The sequence below is a fragment of the Bos grunniens genome, chromosome 3 (assembly GCF_055505025.1).
Source record: "Bos grunniens cultivar Pamir isolate PY7600 chromosome 3, Bosgru_T2T1.0, whole genome shotgun sequence".
NCBI lineage: Eukaryota > Metazoa > Chordata > Mammalia > Artiodactyla > Bovidae > Bos > Bos grunniens.
In genome coordinates, this window is record NC_141167.1 from 12,942,955 (window position 1) to 12,956,337 (window position 13,383).

At 47.0% G+C, this 13,383-nt stretch overlaps 1 long non-coding RNA gene across 6 annotated transcripts in view; it reads right to left on the reverse strand.

The window, feature by feature from the left end:
- Positions 1 to 9,190, reverse strand: part of LOC147375010 (uncharacterized) — a 32,690-nt gene extending 23,500 nt beyond the window's left edge. For 5 of the 6 annotated variants that reach the window (XR_015161507.1, XR_015161506.1, XR_015161505.1 and 2 more), the window contains exon 1: positions 9,070 to 9,184. This is a non-coding gene — a long non-coding RNA (uncharacterized LOC147375010). Of the gene's footprint in view, positions 1 to 9,069 lie in introns of all 6 variants that reach the window. The other variant, XR_015161504.1, reaches the window with a different exon arrangement.
- Between the last annotated feature and the right edge of the window lie 4,193 nt (positions 9,191 to 13,383).

The following is a 13,383-nucleotide window of genomic DNA, read 5'->3' on the forward strand; positions in this document are numbered from 1 at the left end:
GATGTGGGTTCATACACACACACACACACCGGCATACTCACAATGACACGCCAGCACACACCTCACAACAGACGCATGGGCACACAGTACTTCTGGAGACTTTCCAGACAGAATCCAGGGAACTGGCAGAAGGACTCCTAAGATCGCTTCTCATGGCTCCACAGGCATAGCAACCTTACTCTTTGTCCTTCTCGATGCGCTGTCCCCAGGCCTGGCATATCTCTTCTCAGTGGTGCGGTCTGATGCCTTATCCAAGATCATTAATCATAGCTTTGTGATTCTCCCTCTCAGTGATGCAGAGAGGGCTGTGCAGTGAGGGCAGGAGGCTCTGAGTCTTCCTGTGAAGACGGAGCCTTTGGAGAGAAGCTTCACCGTGAAGTTTCTTCATTGCCTTGGTTCCTCCTCATTTGCTCACACAGTTGTAACCTGGTCACTGTTTATAAAGCACATACCCTAAGCCTTCACTTATGCAGTAAATATTCCCAAGTGCCTCCTGTGAGCCGGTGTTGTTCCAACCACTGGAGATTCCACAGTGAACCGAAAACAAGCCCTTGTTCTTAAGACACTTATAGTCAAGAGGGAGATACAGACAATAAAGTACTAAACCACTACATATATAAAATGTCAACAGCTGTGATTAAAAATAAAGCAGACGAGGGATTGAGTGTGGGGCATTGTTTTGGATAAGAGGTGAGAAAAGGCCTCCCGGATGAGGTGACATCTGAGCAGAGATGTGCCAGCAGGAGGGGCAAGCCAGGTAAAGGTCTGGGAGGAGAGCATGCCAGGCGGAGGGAACAGCAGCACAAACGGCCAGCAGCTGGGGCATGGGTGGCACTCATCAAAGCAGCCAGTGCCTGATGGAAGAAGCATGGCCTGCTTCCGGTGCATTGTCTCATTTAATCCTCATGGGTCTGTAGGATGGTGTTATTATCCTCCCACTTACAGATGAGAAAACTGAGGCTCAGAGAGGTTAACATAACCATGCCAAGGCACACAGCTCTGAAGATACTGTGCAGAGATACACACCCAGGTCTGCCCACCTCCCGGCTGCCACTAACCCCAGGCTCTCTCCTACCCTTATGCACCCGTGCCTCCACCGGGCTGTGACCAGGCTATGAACATAGAATCATGCTCTAGCCCACTTACCACAGTCATCAAAGTCACAACTGATCTATTAACTCATTGTGAAAGTTCTCATTACACTCATTATTACAATGCACATGCTTATCGTCGTTAGCGGAGCTTATAACTACAAACACCATTAATAACTCAGAGTTCTTTCCATCACCACTAATGGGCCCTTCCCAGCACCCCTCGCACATGCACACAGAACTAGGGAGGAACTCCAGTGGGTGCTGGAGAGCCTCCAAACCCTCTGCTGTCTGCCCCCAGCTACCCGCAGCTGCCCCCCTTTAACCATCCCTGGGAGCCAGTCCTGGCCGTCATATAGGTTCTGCTGCTGGCGCTAGGGCTTTTTTTTAATTTAAAAATATATAAATTGGCTGCCTCGGGCCTTAGCTGCATCACGTGGGATCTTTCGCTGCGGCAGAGGGACTCTCCACTTGTGGCGCACAGGCTCCAGTAGTTGCAGCACGTGGGATCTTAGTACCCCGACCAGGGATTGAACCCGTGTCCCCTGCATTGCAAGGCAGATTCTTATCCACTGGACTACCAGGCAAGTCCCCTGCCTGGAACTGTTTTGATTCACTTTCTTTTCTGAGTTTAAGAGGAAGAGAGGGCAAGCAGAACCCTATAGCATCTGCAGAATTGAACGCTGACCATGGATAATCCACAATTCAAGTTTGGCTTTTAGGCAAAAAGGAAGCCCCTTAAACAAAAGGGACAGCAGAGGTTCACAGATTTAGCCAGAATCCTCTCCAAAACCAGGCTGAAAGAAAATTAAGAAGTCAGTGCTAGATGTAAACATTTTCTCGTTTCATCTTCACAACAGCCCCGTGAGAAAAGAATCATTATGTACATTTTACAAATGAAGAAGCTGTAGCTCAGAGAGGCTAAACCACCAACCTGAGGCCACACAGTAAGTGGAAAAGCTGGAATGTGAACCCAAGTTGATCTGGCATCACAGGCCAGGGTCTTGCCTGAGTTGCCCAGATCAAGATGGTACACAGCATGTCCAGCCGACTGTCCTGCAGTAACTCTCCCTGCAAGTGCCTGTGGGAGGGGGCAAAGGGGATTGAGTGGAACAGAAGCAGAAAGAGAGGGATTGGGGGAGAACACAAGGAAGATTAATTAATTAAAGGAGAAGAGGAAGGAATAAAAGAAACAAAGAATGAAGAGGCCTCTGCCCATGAACCCCACCACCCACATCCTCACCCCTTCTGCATCCTGTACCTAATACGCATTCACCACATACTATCTCTAATCCATATTCTGATATATGGAGAGACAGCCTGGTTCACGGGAGTTGAGGTCCACTGTGCCCCAGCTGCTGCACATACGTTATCTCATTTTAATCTGCACTGTTTCCTCAGAGGCTCGGGGCACAGAGTAGGAAGCAAGCAGCCACCCCACCCCACCCCCGCATCTCTGCACCTCTGCCTAAAATGTTGCCTCTCCCAACTCATTATCTGGCAAACTTCCATTCTTCCTTCAAGAGTCAACTCAGGACTTCCCTGGTGGTCCAGTGGCTAACACTCCATGTTCCTAATGCAGGGAAGCTCGAGGTTTGATCCCTGGTCTGGGAAGACTCCTCATGCCACAGGGCAACTAAGCCCGTGGGCCACAACCACTGAAGCCCACTTGCCCTAGAGCCTGTGCTCCGCAACAAGAGAAACCACTGCAGTTAGAAGCCTGTGCACGCAAGGAAGAGGAGCCCCGCTTGCCGCAACTAAAGAAAAACCCACACCCAGCAACCAAGAGCCAACTCAACCAAAAAAAAAAGTTTAAATAAAAAGATTCAACTCAAATGTCACCACCTCTATGAAGCCACCCATGACTGTCACACTCTTAGTTGAGGAATGCAGAAGTGCATGAAAAATTCATTTTCTCCCCCTCCCTGCCTTCAAAGTCATTTCCCCAAGGTCACAACAGATGGTGCACATCCTTCCAGATAATTTTCTAGGCCCATACAAACACAAAAAAACTATCAGGGCTTTTTGTCTTTTTATTTCTGATTTATTTAACTTTAAAAACAGGATTCACATTACTCCAGACTCGCTTTGTTCACGTGGTAAGTCACGAACAACTCTCCAGGTCAGTGCATGCGCACATAGCTCCCCCTCCTCACTGCCTGTGGAACCATCCGCAGCTTAATTCAGCCAGGAGTTACTTAGCTACTTCCCTCTTGATGGATGTTCAATTGTTTCTTTTTCAGTGCTACAAATGCTGCTATAATGAATATCTTATACTTGTGCTCTGATGTTTTTATTCCCATAGGAGGGATTCCCAAAAGAGGGATTTGTGAATTAGAGGGTGTTTGTATTTTAAATTTTAATTGCTACTGCTGATTTTGTTCCCTAACATTTCTAAGCAATTCTCACCCTCAGTGATGTACACAAGAGCTTTCTTCCCACACCACGGCCAGCACTGGAGGTTATCTGTCTTTTTTTACTCTTGCCAATAGATGGATGATAGCGCTTACCTCACAGAATTGTTGTGAGGCTTAAATGAGGTTTAAATGAAAAATATAGTATCCAGGACTTCCCTGGTGGTCTGGTAATCTGCTTTGGTTGGGAACCTGCTTGAGGATGCAGGGGACATGGGTTCAATCCCCGGTCCAGGAAGGTTCCTCGTGCTGCAGTGCAACTAAGCCAGTGCAGCACAACTACTGAAGCCCTAGAGCCGGGGCTCCACAGCAACGGAAGGCGCTGGAATGAGAAGCCCACACTGCAGCTAGACAGTAGTCCCCACGAGCAGCCACTGGAGAAAGCCCACACGCAGCAACAAAGACCCAGCGCAGCCAATAATAAATAACGAATTTTAGCAGAGCTGTTAATTAAATATATATATATATACACATATAGTATCCAGCACATAATAAGTCCTTGATAAATATGAGCCATTTATATAGCTCTGGAAGGACTGATGCTAAAGCTGAAGCTCCAATACTTTGGCCACCTGATGCAAAGAGTCAACTCGTTGGAGATGCTGGAGAAGATTGAAGGCAGGAGGAGAAGCGGGCAACGGAGGATGAAATGGTTGGATGGCATCATCGACTCAATGGACATGAGTGTGAGAAAACTCTGGGAGACAGTGAAGGACAGGGAAGCTTGGCATGCTGCAGTCCATGAGGTGGCAAAGAGTCGGACATGATTTAGCTACTGAATAACAAAATAACAAATATAGCTCTGATGTTATCCTATTATCATATATGTCAGGAAAGCCTAGAATACAGGATGACTTCCAGGTTCAGGAGAATATATCTTTTTAAGCAGACCAAGATTTTAATCCAGCCTTCCCTGACCAACTCAGAGCCTCAGTGCTCCATCTATAAAATGGGGATGAGTCTTCTGTATTCTCCGTCACAAGGAAACAATAGAGCTCAAGTGAATTCATGACTGTAAAGACACAGCCGAGATCTCACACAGGTGTGGAGGGTCATGCTCTCAGCTCCACTCATGACCAGGCATGACCTCCAGTTCAGTTCAGTGCAGTTCAGTCACTCAGTCGTGTCTGACTCTTTGTGACCCCATGAACTGCAGCATGCCAGGCCTCCCTGTCCATCACCAATTCCCGGAGTCCACCCAAACCAATATCCATTGAGTCAGTGATGCCATCCAGCCATCTCATCCTCTGTCGTCCCCTTCTCCTCCTGCTGCCAATCCCTCCCAGCATCAGGGTCTTTTCAAATGAGTCAACTCTTCGCATCAGGTGGCCAAAGTATTGGAGTTTCAGCTTCAACATCAGTCCTTCCAATGAACACCCAGGGCTGATCTCCTTTAGGATGGACTGGTTGGATCTCCCTGCAGTCCGAGGGACTCTCAAGAGTCTTCTCCAACACCACACTTCAAAAGCATCAATTCTTCAGCACTCAGCTTTCTTCACAGTCCAACTCTCACACCTATACATGACCACTGGAAAAACCACAGCCTTGACTAGATGGACCTTTGTCAACAAAGTAATGTCTCTGCTTTTTAATATGCTATCTAGGTTGGTCATAACTTTCCTTCCAAGGAGTATCTTTTAATTTCATGGCTGCAATCACCATCTGCAGTGATTTTGGAGCCCAGAAAAATAAAGTCTGACACTGTTTCCACTGTTTCCCCATCTATTTCCCATGAAGTGATGGGACCAGATGCCATGATCTTCATTTTCTGAATGTTGAGCTTTAAGCCAACTTTTTCACTCTCCTCTTTCACTTTTATCAAGAGGCTCTTTAGTTCTTCTTCACTTTCTGCCATAAGGGTGGTGTCATCTGCATATCTGAAGTTATTGATATTCCTCCCGGCAATCTTGATTCCAGCTTGTGCTTCTTCCAGCCCAGCGTTTCTCATGATGTACTCTGCATAGAAGTTAAATAAGCAGGGTGACAATATACAGCCTTGACGTACTCCTTTTCCTATTTGGAACCAGTCTGTTGTTCCATGTCCACTTCTAACTGTTGCTTCCTGACCTGCATATAGGTTTCTCAAGAGGCAGGTCAGGTGGTCTGGTATTCCCATCTCCTGCAGAATTTTCCACAGTTTATTGTGATGCACACAGTCAAAGGATTTGACACAGTCAATAAAGCAGAAATAGATGCTTTTCTGGAACTCTCTTGCTTTTTCCATGATCCAGTGGATGTTGGCAATTTGATCTCTGGTTCCTCTGCCTTTTCTAAAATCAGCTTGAACATCTGGAAGTTCACGGTTCACATATTGCTGAAGCCTGGCTTGGGGAATTTTGAGCATTACTTTACTAGTGTGTGAGATGAGTGCAATTGTGCGGTAATTTGAGCATTCTTTGGCATTGCCTTTCTTTGGGATTGGAATGAAAACTGACCTTTTCCAGTCCTGTGGCCACTGCTGAGTTTTCCAAATTTGCTGGCAGATTGAGTGCAGCACTTTCACAGCATCATCTTTCAGGATTTGAAATAGCTCAACTGGAATTCCATCACCTCCACTAGCTTTGTTCATAGTGATACTTTCTAAGGCCCACTTGACTTCACATTCCAGGATGTCTGGCTCTAGGTCAGTGATCACACCATCGTGATTATCTGGGTTGTGAAGATCTTTTTTATGTAGTTCTTCTGTGTATTCTTGCCACCTCTTCTTAATATCTTCTGCTTCTGTTAGGTCCCTACCATTTCTGTCCTTTATTGAGCCCATCTTTGCATGAAATGTTCCCTTGGTACCTCTAATTTTCTTGAAGAGATCTCTAGTCTTTCCCATTCTATTGTTTTTCTCTATTTCTTTGCACTGATCACTGAGGAAGGCTTTCTTATCTTCTTGCTATTCTTTGGAACTCTGCATTCAAATGGGTATATCTTTCCTTTTCTCCTTTGCTTTTCCTTCCCTTCTTTTCACAGCTATTTGTAAGCCCTCCTCAGACAGCCATTTTGCTTTTTTGCATTTCTTTTTCTTGGGGATGGTTGATTACTGTCTCCTGTACAATGTCTCAGCGGCAGCCAAGAGGAGCTACCCTATATCCAAGGTAAGGAGCAGCAGCTGTGCTTTGCTGGAGCAGCCGTGAAGAGGTGCCCCATGTTCAAGGTAAGAGAAACCCAAGTAAGATGGTAGGCACTGAGAGAGGGCATCAGAGGGCAGACAGTCTGAAACCACGGTCACAGACAACAGGCCAGTCTGATCACACTAGGACCACAGCCTTTTGTAACTCAGTGAAACTAAGCCATGCCACGTGGGGCCACCCAAGATGGTTGGGTCATGGTGGAGAGGTCTGACAGAATGCAGTCCACTGGAGAAGGGAATGGCAAACCACTTCAGTATTCTTGCCTTGAGAACCCCATGAACAGTATGAAAAGGCAAAAAGATAGGATACTGGAAGATGAACTCCCCAGGTCGGTAGGTGCCCAATATGCTACTGGAGATAAGTGGAAAAATAACTCCAGAAAGAATGAAGGGATGGAGCCAAAGCAAAAATAACACCCAGTTGTGGATGGGACTGGTGATAGAACCAAGGGCTGATGCTGTAAGGAGCAATATTGCACAGGAACCTGGAATGTTAGGTCCATGAATCAAGGCAAATTGGAAGTGGTCAAACAGGAGATGGCAAGACTGAACGTCAACATTCTAGGAATCAGTGAACTAAGATGGACTGGAATGGGTGAATTTAACTCAGATGACCATTATATCTACTACTGTGGGCAGGAATCCCTCAGAAGAAATGGAGTAGCCATCATAGTCAACAAAAGAGTCCGAAATGCAGTACTCGGATGCAATCTAAAAAGTGACAGAATGATCTCTGTTTGTTTCCAAGGCAAACCATTCAGTATCACGGTAATCCAAGTCTATGCCCCAACCAGTAACGCTAAAGAAGCTGAAGTTGAGCAGTTCTATGAAGACCTACAAGACCTTCTAGAACTAACACCCAAAAAAGATGTCCTTTTCATTATAGGGGACTGGAATGCAAAAGTAGGAAGTCAAGAAACACCTGGAGTAACAGGCAAATTTGGCCTTGGAGTATGGAATGAAGCAGGGCAAAAGCTAATAGAGCTCTGCCAAGAGAATGCACTGGTCATAGCAAATACCCTCTTCCAACAACACAAGAGAAGACTCTACATATGGATATCACCAGATGGTCAACACTGAAATCAGATTGATTATATTCTTTGCAGCCAAAGATGGAGAAGCTCTATACAGTCAGCAAAAACAAGGCCAGGAACTGACTGTGGCTCAGATCATGAACTCCTTATTGCCAAATCCAGACTGAAATCGAAGAAAGTGGAGAAAACCACTAGACCATTCAGGTATGATCTCCAGGTGATTCCAAAAAGACATTTCTTAGATGAGCAAAGACCTTTACAGTCAGAGAAGAGGGAAGAGATCTCCCGACCCTTGGTCCTAACCCTTCAACTAGATATTCACGCTCCATCCATTCCCAAGGACAAGACAAATACATAAATATGAGCATGTGGTTATCTCAAGGACCCCTGAAGACTTTCCTTCTATTCACAAATGCCTCTAACCCAGAGAATATTGTTAGATGCCTGACATTTTGCCACTAATGACCCACGCCTCCCTGCACCACTGCCTGGGGGAGCAGGTCTACTCCCAGGACTTCAAGCATTAACATTTCCTGAGCATATACTCTCTGCCCGGCACACACAGTGCCTCGTAGACTATACACTTGACACTAGTCCAAAGGTCATCTCGCCATCTCTGACTCCTCTCCATGCTTCAAACCCATATTCCCATCTGTCTACTGGAAATATCACCTTTAATATCCCACAAGCACCTGAAACTCAGCACACACCAAAGTGAATTTATTGGCCTCCTCCTAAACCTGCCCCTGCTTCCTCTGCTTCCCCAACTCCAGGCCTGGCCTCTTCATCCTCTGGAGGTCCATAACATCAGAAGCCTCAGCCTTAGCCTCACCTGCAACCCACCAGTTAGGGCTTACAAATTCAGCTGCCTTCTCCACCAACCACCTCCTCCCTGCCCCAACCCAGGGTTAGGTGAAGCAGGCAAGAACATCCTTGAAAATGAGTGCTTCCTTAAATTTGGCACCCTAGGATACTCACTCTCCTACTCAAATCCAGGCCAGCCCGATCTTCTAAATTCGACCAACTCAGTTCATCTTTCACTGGGCTGAGGCAGCAGCCAATCACATGGCCTCCCTCCCTCCGTTCTCTGCCTCTGGTGATTCTCTTTGGCTCAATGGTAAAGAATCCATCTGCCAACACAGGAGACATGGGTTCAATCCTTGGTTTGGGAAGACCCCACATGCCACGGAGCAACTAAGCTCGTGTGCTGCAACTATTGAGCCTGTGCTCTAGAGCCCAAAGGTCCCAACTATTGAAGTCCTTGCTCCCTGCTCCGCAACTAGTAGCCCCTGATTGCCGCAACTAGAGAAAAGCCTGTGCAGCAATGAACACCCAACAGAGCCAAAAATAAATACATAAATATGTTTTTTTAATAAAAATCACATCCTCAAGGACCTTGCAGGACTCACCACAATCTACTGAATGAAGTATCAGGATTTATATTCACACAGGACATGTCTGCCTCCATGCAACAACTTCTGTTTGAATCTACCCTGCCAAAGACAGCCAGCTCAGCACTGACATCTGATTGGGCCATACATGAGCACCTGACACAAGAGCAGCTCATCCCATAGGCTACCTAATAGCCTATCACATGGCCTGACACAACACGCCCTACAAGGAGACAGTGGTCATCAACTGAACCAATCAAATGTTGTCTCTCAGGGGTTTGAAATAGAAGGGGGGAAAAAAGAGAGAGCTACCTAATTGATAGCAAAACAGAAAAAGCAGAGGCAAGGAACTGAACCTGAGTCATATTAATAGAGTTAATGACCTCCAGCTGTGGAGGTCCTAGTGCCATCTTAAATCCAGTTCCTTCCCATCAGTTTCCCAGCCCTATGGCAACTCCTCTTGTTGGCGTTCCAAAAGAGGGGCTTTATTATGTCACTAGCGTCTTGTCTGGCCCAGCCTGGCCTGGCTTGGGTGGGGAAGGCTGGATCCCACCAACCCGGGGCAGGAGCCAGCTGTCTAGTGAACGACTGTAAACCCCAGCTCCTGCTACACAGCCCCGAGCTTGGCTGTGACACTCCCACTCCAAAGGGATAAGGGGCATCTGAGGCTTCTACACAGTTCCAAAAAGCTGGAGACATCTCACACCCACAAATAATAATCATGATTTTCTGTAATTATTATTTGTGTATTTTGCATAATTGTCATAATTATTACCATCAGCTCATCAGCCTCCCATCCCAGCGTGCTCTCCTCCCGTCCTCAGCCCTGAAATCTGATCACATGGGGGCACCCTCGCCTGCCGCTGACTGCCTTGTCAGAGCTGGTTTATAGGGATTCCTCGAGGAAATGGGATAGGATGCTCCTGAGGGTTCTTTTCTGCCTTGCTTATCCTTCCAGAATACTTCTGGGCCTCGGTGCTAACTCTGTGCAGGACCCGGGCTCAGTGTTGGGGCAAGAGACAAAGGGAAATGAGAGGAGCTTGCTTGCCCACTTGTTCTAGAAAAAGAAATAAGGCCTCCCTGCTCACCTGCAACCAGTAGTGACTGGGAGCTGACTGGTCCCAGCTCAGGAGTTCAGACTATCAACATCCCACCCCAGCTCTGCCTTCTGATGTGTGACATCACCTGGGTGGCTTGAAATCAATTATGCTAGAAGTACTTACTCTGCAGAAATTGGCAAAAAGGCTTTTTTTCCAGAGAGCTAGTTGTTAAACATGTATCAGTTCAGTTCAGTCACTCAGTCATGTCTGACTCTTTGCGACCCCATGGACTGAAGTACGCCAGGCTTACCCGTCCTCATCATCTCCCGGAGCTTGCTCAAATTCGTGTTCATTGAGTCGGTGATGCCATCCTACCATCTCATTCTCTGCTGTCCCCTTCTCCAGCCTTCACTCTTTCCCAGCATCAGTGTCTTTTCCAATGAGTAGGCTCTTCACATCAGGTGGCCAAAGTACTGGAATGTCAGCCTCAGCAACACTCTCTCCAATGAATATTCAGGACTGATTTCCTTTTGGATTGACCAGTTGGATCTCCTTGCAGTCCAAGGGACTCTCAAGAGTCTTCTCCAACACTACAGTTTAAAAGCATCAATTCTTCGGGGCTCAGCTTTATGGTCCACTCTCACATCCATATATGACTACTGGAAAAACCAAAGCTTTGACTAGACAGACCTTGTCAACAAAGTAATGTCTCTGCTTTTTACAGAGAAACGTGTATCAGCCTACCCTCAAACTCACCCTCTGCATCACAGACAGGATGTTCTCTAAGGCTGAAATATAACGGTGTCACTCTCCTGCAATGGCTCCATGTTACTCATGGGTAAGGTTGAAACCCTTCAGCATAAGGCCCCCAGAGCCCTGCATGACCCAGCTCAGCACACCACTCTAGCTTCCACTCTTTCCATCTCCCGTGGCCTTCCAGATGTCTCTGTGCCCCAGAAACGTCATCTCCAGGCCCCACACCCTCCGGCCTCCAGTCTCCAGCAGGTGCCGTTCCTGCCTGAACCACCCTTCCACCCTCAGTCTTGGCTTTGAGGCTGCATCTTTCTGGGAAGACTTCACTGACCCTTGTTTGATGTTCCCCGTACCCCAGTCTCATGGCAGCACGTGTTTTCATCGTGTGTCTACCAGCATGTGGCCCCACTCAACTACTGGCAGAAGTCAAGTCTAATTCACTCTTTCTTTCACCTTTAGCATCTGGCAGAGTCCAGCCACGTTGAACTCAGTAGCCTCAAACTGAATTGAATCCAACAGAATCAACACCACAGCCTGAGACCAGCTGAGGTCAGTACCCTCATGGACTGCAGAGTGCTCTGATTGGTCAGAGAGAGCAGGATGCTTCTGATGGATAAGTTGGACTGGTGTCCTGGACACATCCCCAAGGAGGAACTCCAGGCCACATGTTAGCAGCAGGGCAGCACCCATGCCTTCTCAGTGACACGCCCTGTATCAGCTTGCTGATCCCTGTTATTCTGCCCCTCAGTGGGATACCCTCCTTAATGCCCGCTCGGTTCACTATCTGCTCCTGCTTGACCAACAGCTTCACACTACTTTGGGTATAGGAACCCCCAAACACACACACACACATACACACGCATGCATGCACGTGCATCTTCACTTTGGCCCCGAAATTGACTGAGGCCGAATTTCCCAGATTCCCAGAGAAAAAAGAAAAAATGGAGGCTCAGTGTGAGTTAATACAATCAGCTTGAAAGGGGGGAATGTGCTATTTCTTGCACATTTCAGTATGCAGATTGGGGAGACTTCCCTGGTGGTCCAGTGGTTAAGAATCTGCCTTGTAATGCAGGGGACATGGGTTTGATCCCTGGTTAGGGAACTAAGATCTCACATGCCAAGGAGCAACGAAGCCCGTCCGTCACCACTAGAGAGTCCGTGCGCTACAACAAAGAAGCCCACATGATGCAATGAAGATCCTGCATGCTGCAGCTAAAACCCAACGAGGCCAAATCAATTGATTAATTTTTTTTAAAGTATGCAGACAGATTCCTACTCATAGCTCATATTTACTGAGAACTGTCAGGGCACACAGGTCCATTAAATAATACAAACTAAACAAACAAACCTGAGTGTTTTAATGTGCTAGACAAAGGTCCATACACCAGTGAATATAGTCAGTCACCAAGCAGCTTGCTGAAGAGGAAAATTCGGGGTTTTCTTTGTCAGAAAAGGGGAGGGAGGTGGTGGTGGTTCTGTCACTGGAGGATGAAAACTTGTACTCCCCAGAGGACTTTCTCACAGATCCAGAAAATCTCCAGTTTGGTCCAGTGAGGACTTGGCATGTGTAATGTGGTGACACCAGCCTTTGAGTTTTTTTATTTATTTTATTGAAGTATGATTGATTTACAATGTTGTGTTTAATTTCTGCTGTACAGCAAAGTGATTCAGTTATAAATTATCCACATTCTTTTTAATATTCTTTTCCATTATGATTTATCACGGGGTATTGTATATAGGTTCCCGATGCTATACAAGAAATCAACCCTGAATATTAATTGAAAGGACTGATGCTGAAGCTGAAGCTTCAGTACTTTGGCCACCTGATGCAAAGAGCCGATTCATTGGAAAAGACCCTGATGCTGGGAAAGATTGAGGGCAAGAGGAGAAGGGGGCAACAGAGGATGGGGTGGTTGGATGGCATCAGTGACTCAATGGACATGAGTTTGGGTAAACTCAGGGAAATATGAAGGACAGGGAAGCCTGGTGTGCTACAGTTCATGGGGTCGTAAAGAGTCGGACACGACTTAGCAACTGGAAAACAACAACGCTGTATGGGGGGCTTCCCTGGTAGCTCAGCAGTAAAGAATCTGCCTGCAGGGCAGGAGATGCAGGAGTTGCGGGGCCCATCCCTGGGTCGGGAAGATCCCCTGGAGGAGGGCATGGCAACCCACTCCAGTATTCTTGCCTGGAGAATCCCATGGACAGAGGTGCCTAGTGGGCTACAGTCCATGGGGTTGCAAAGAGTTGGACACGACTGAGCGACTGGGCATGCACACACGCTATCCAGTCAGACCTTGTGTTAACCCATTCTTCACATAATAGTTTGCATCTGCTAATCCAAACTCCCAGTCCCTCCCTCCCCTACCTCCCCGCTTGGCAACCACAAATCTGTTCTCCATGTCTGTGAGTCTGTCTGTCTCATTTGTGTCGTATTTTATTTTCTTGTATTTATTACTTTTGGCTGTGCTGGGTCTTGGGCTTCCCAGGCGGTGCTAGTGGTAAAGAACCCCACTGCCAATGTAGGAGACATAAGAGA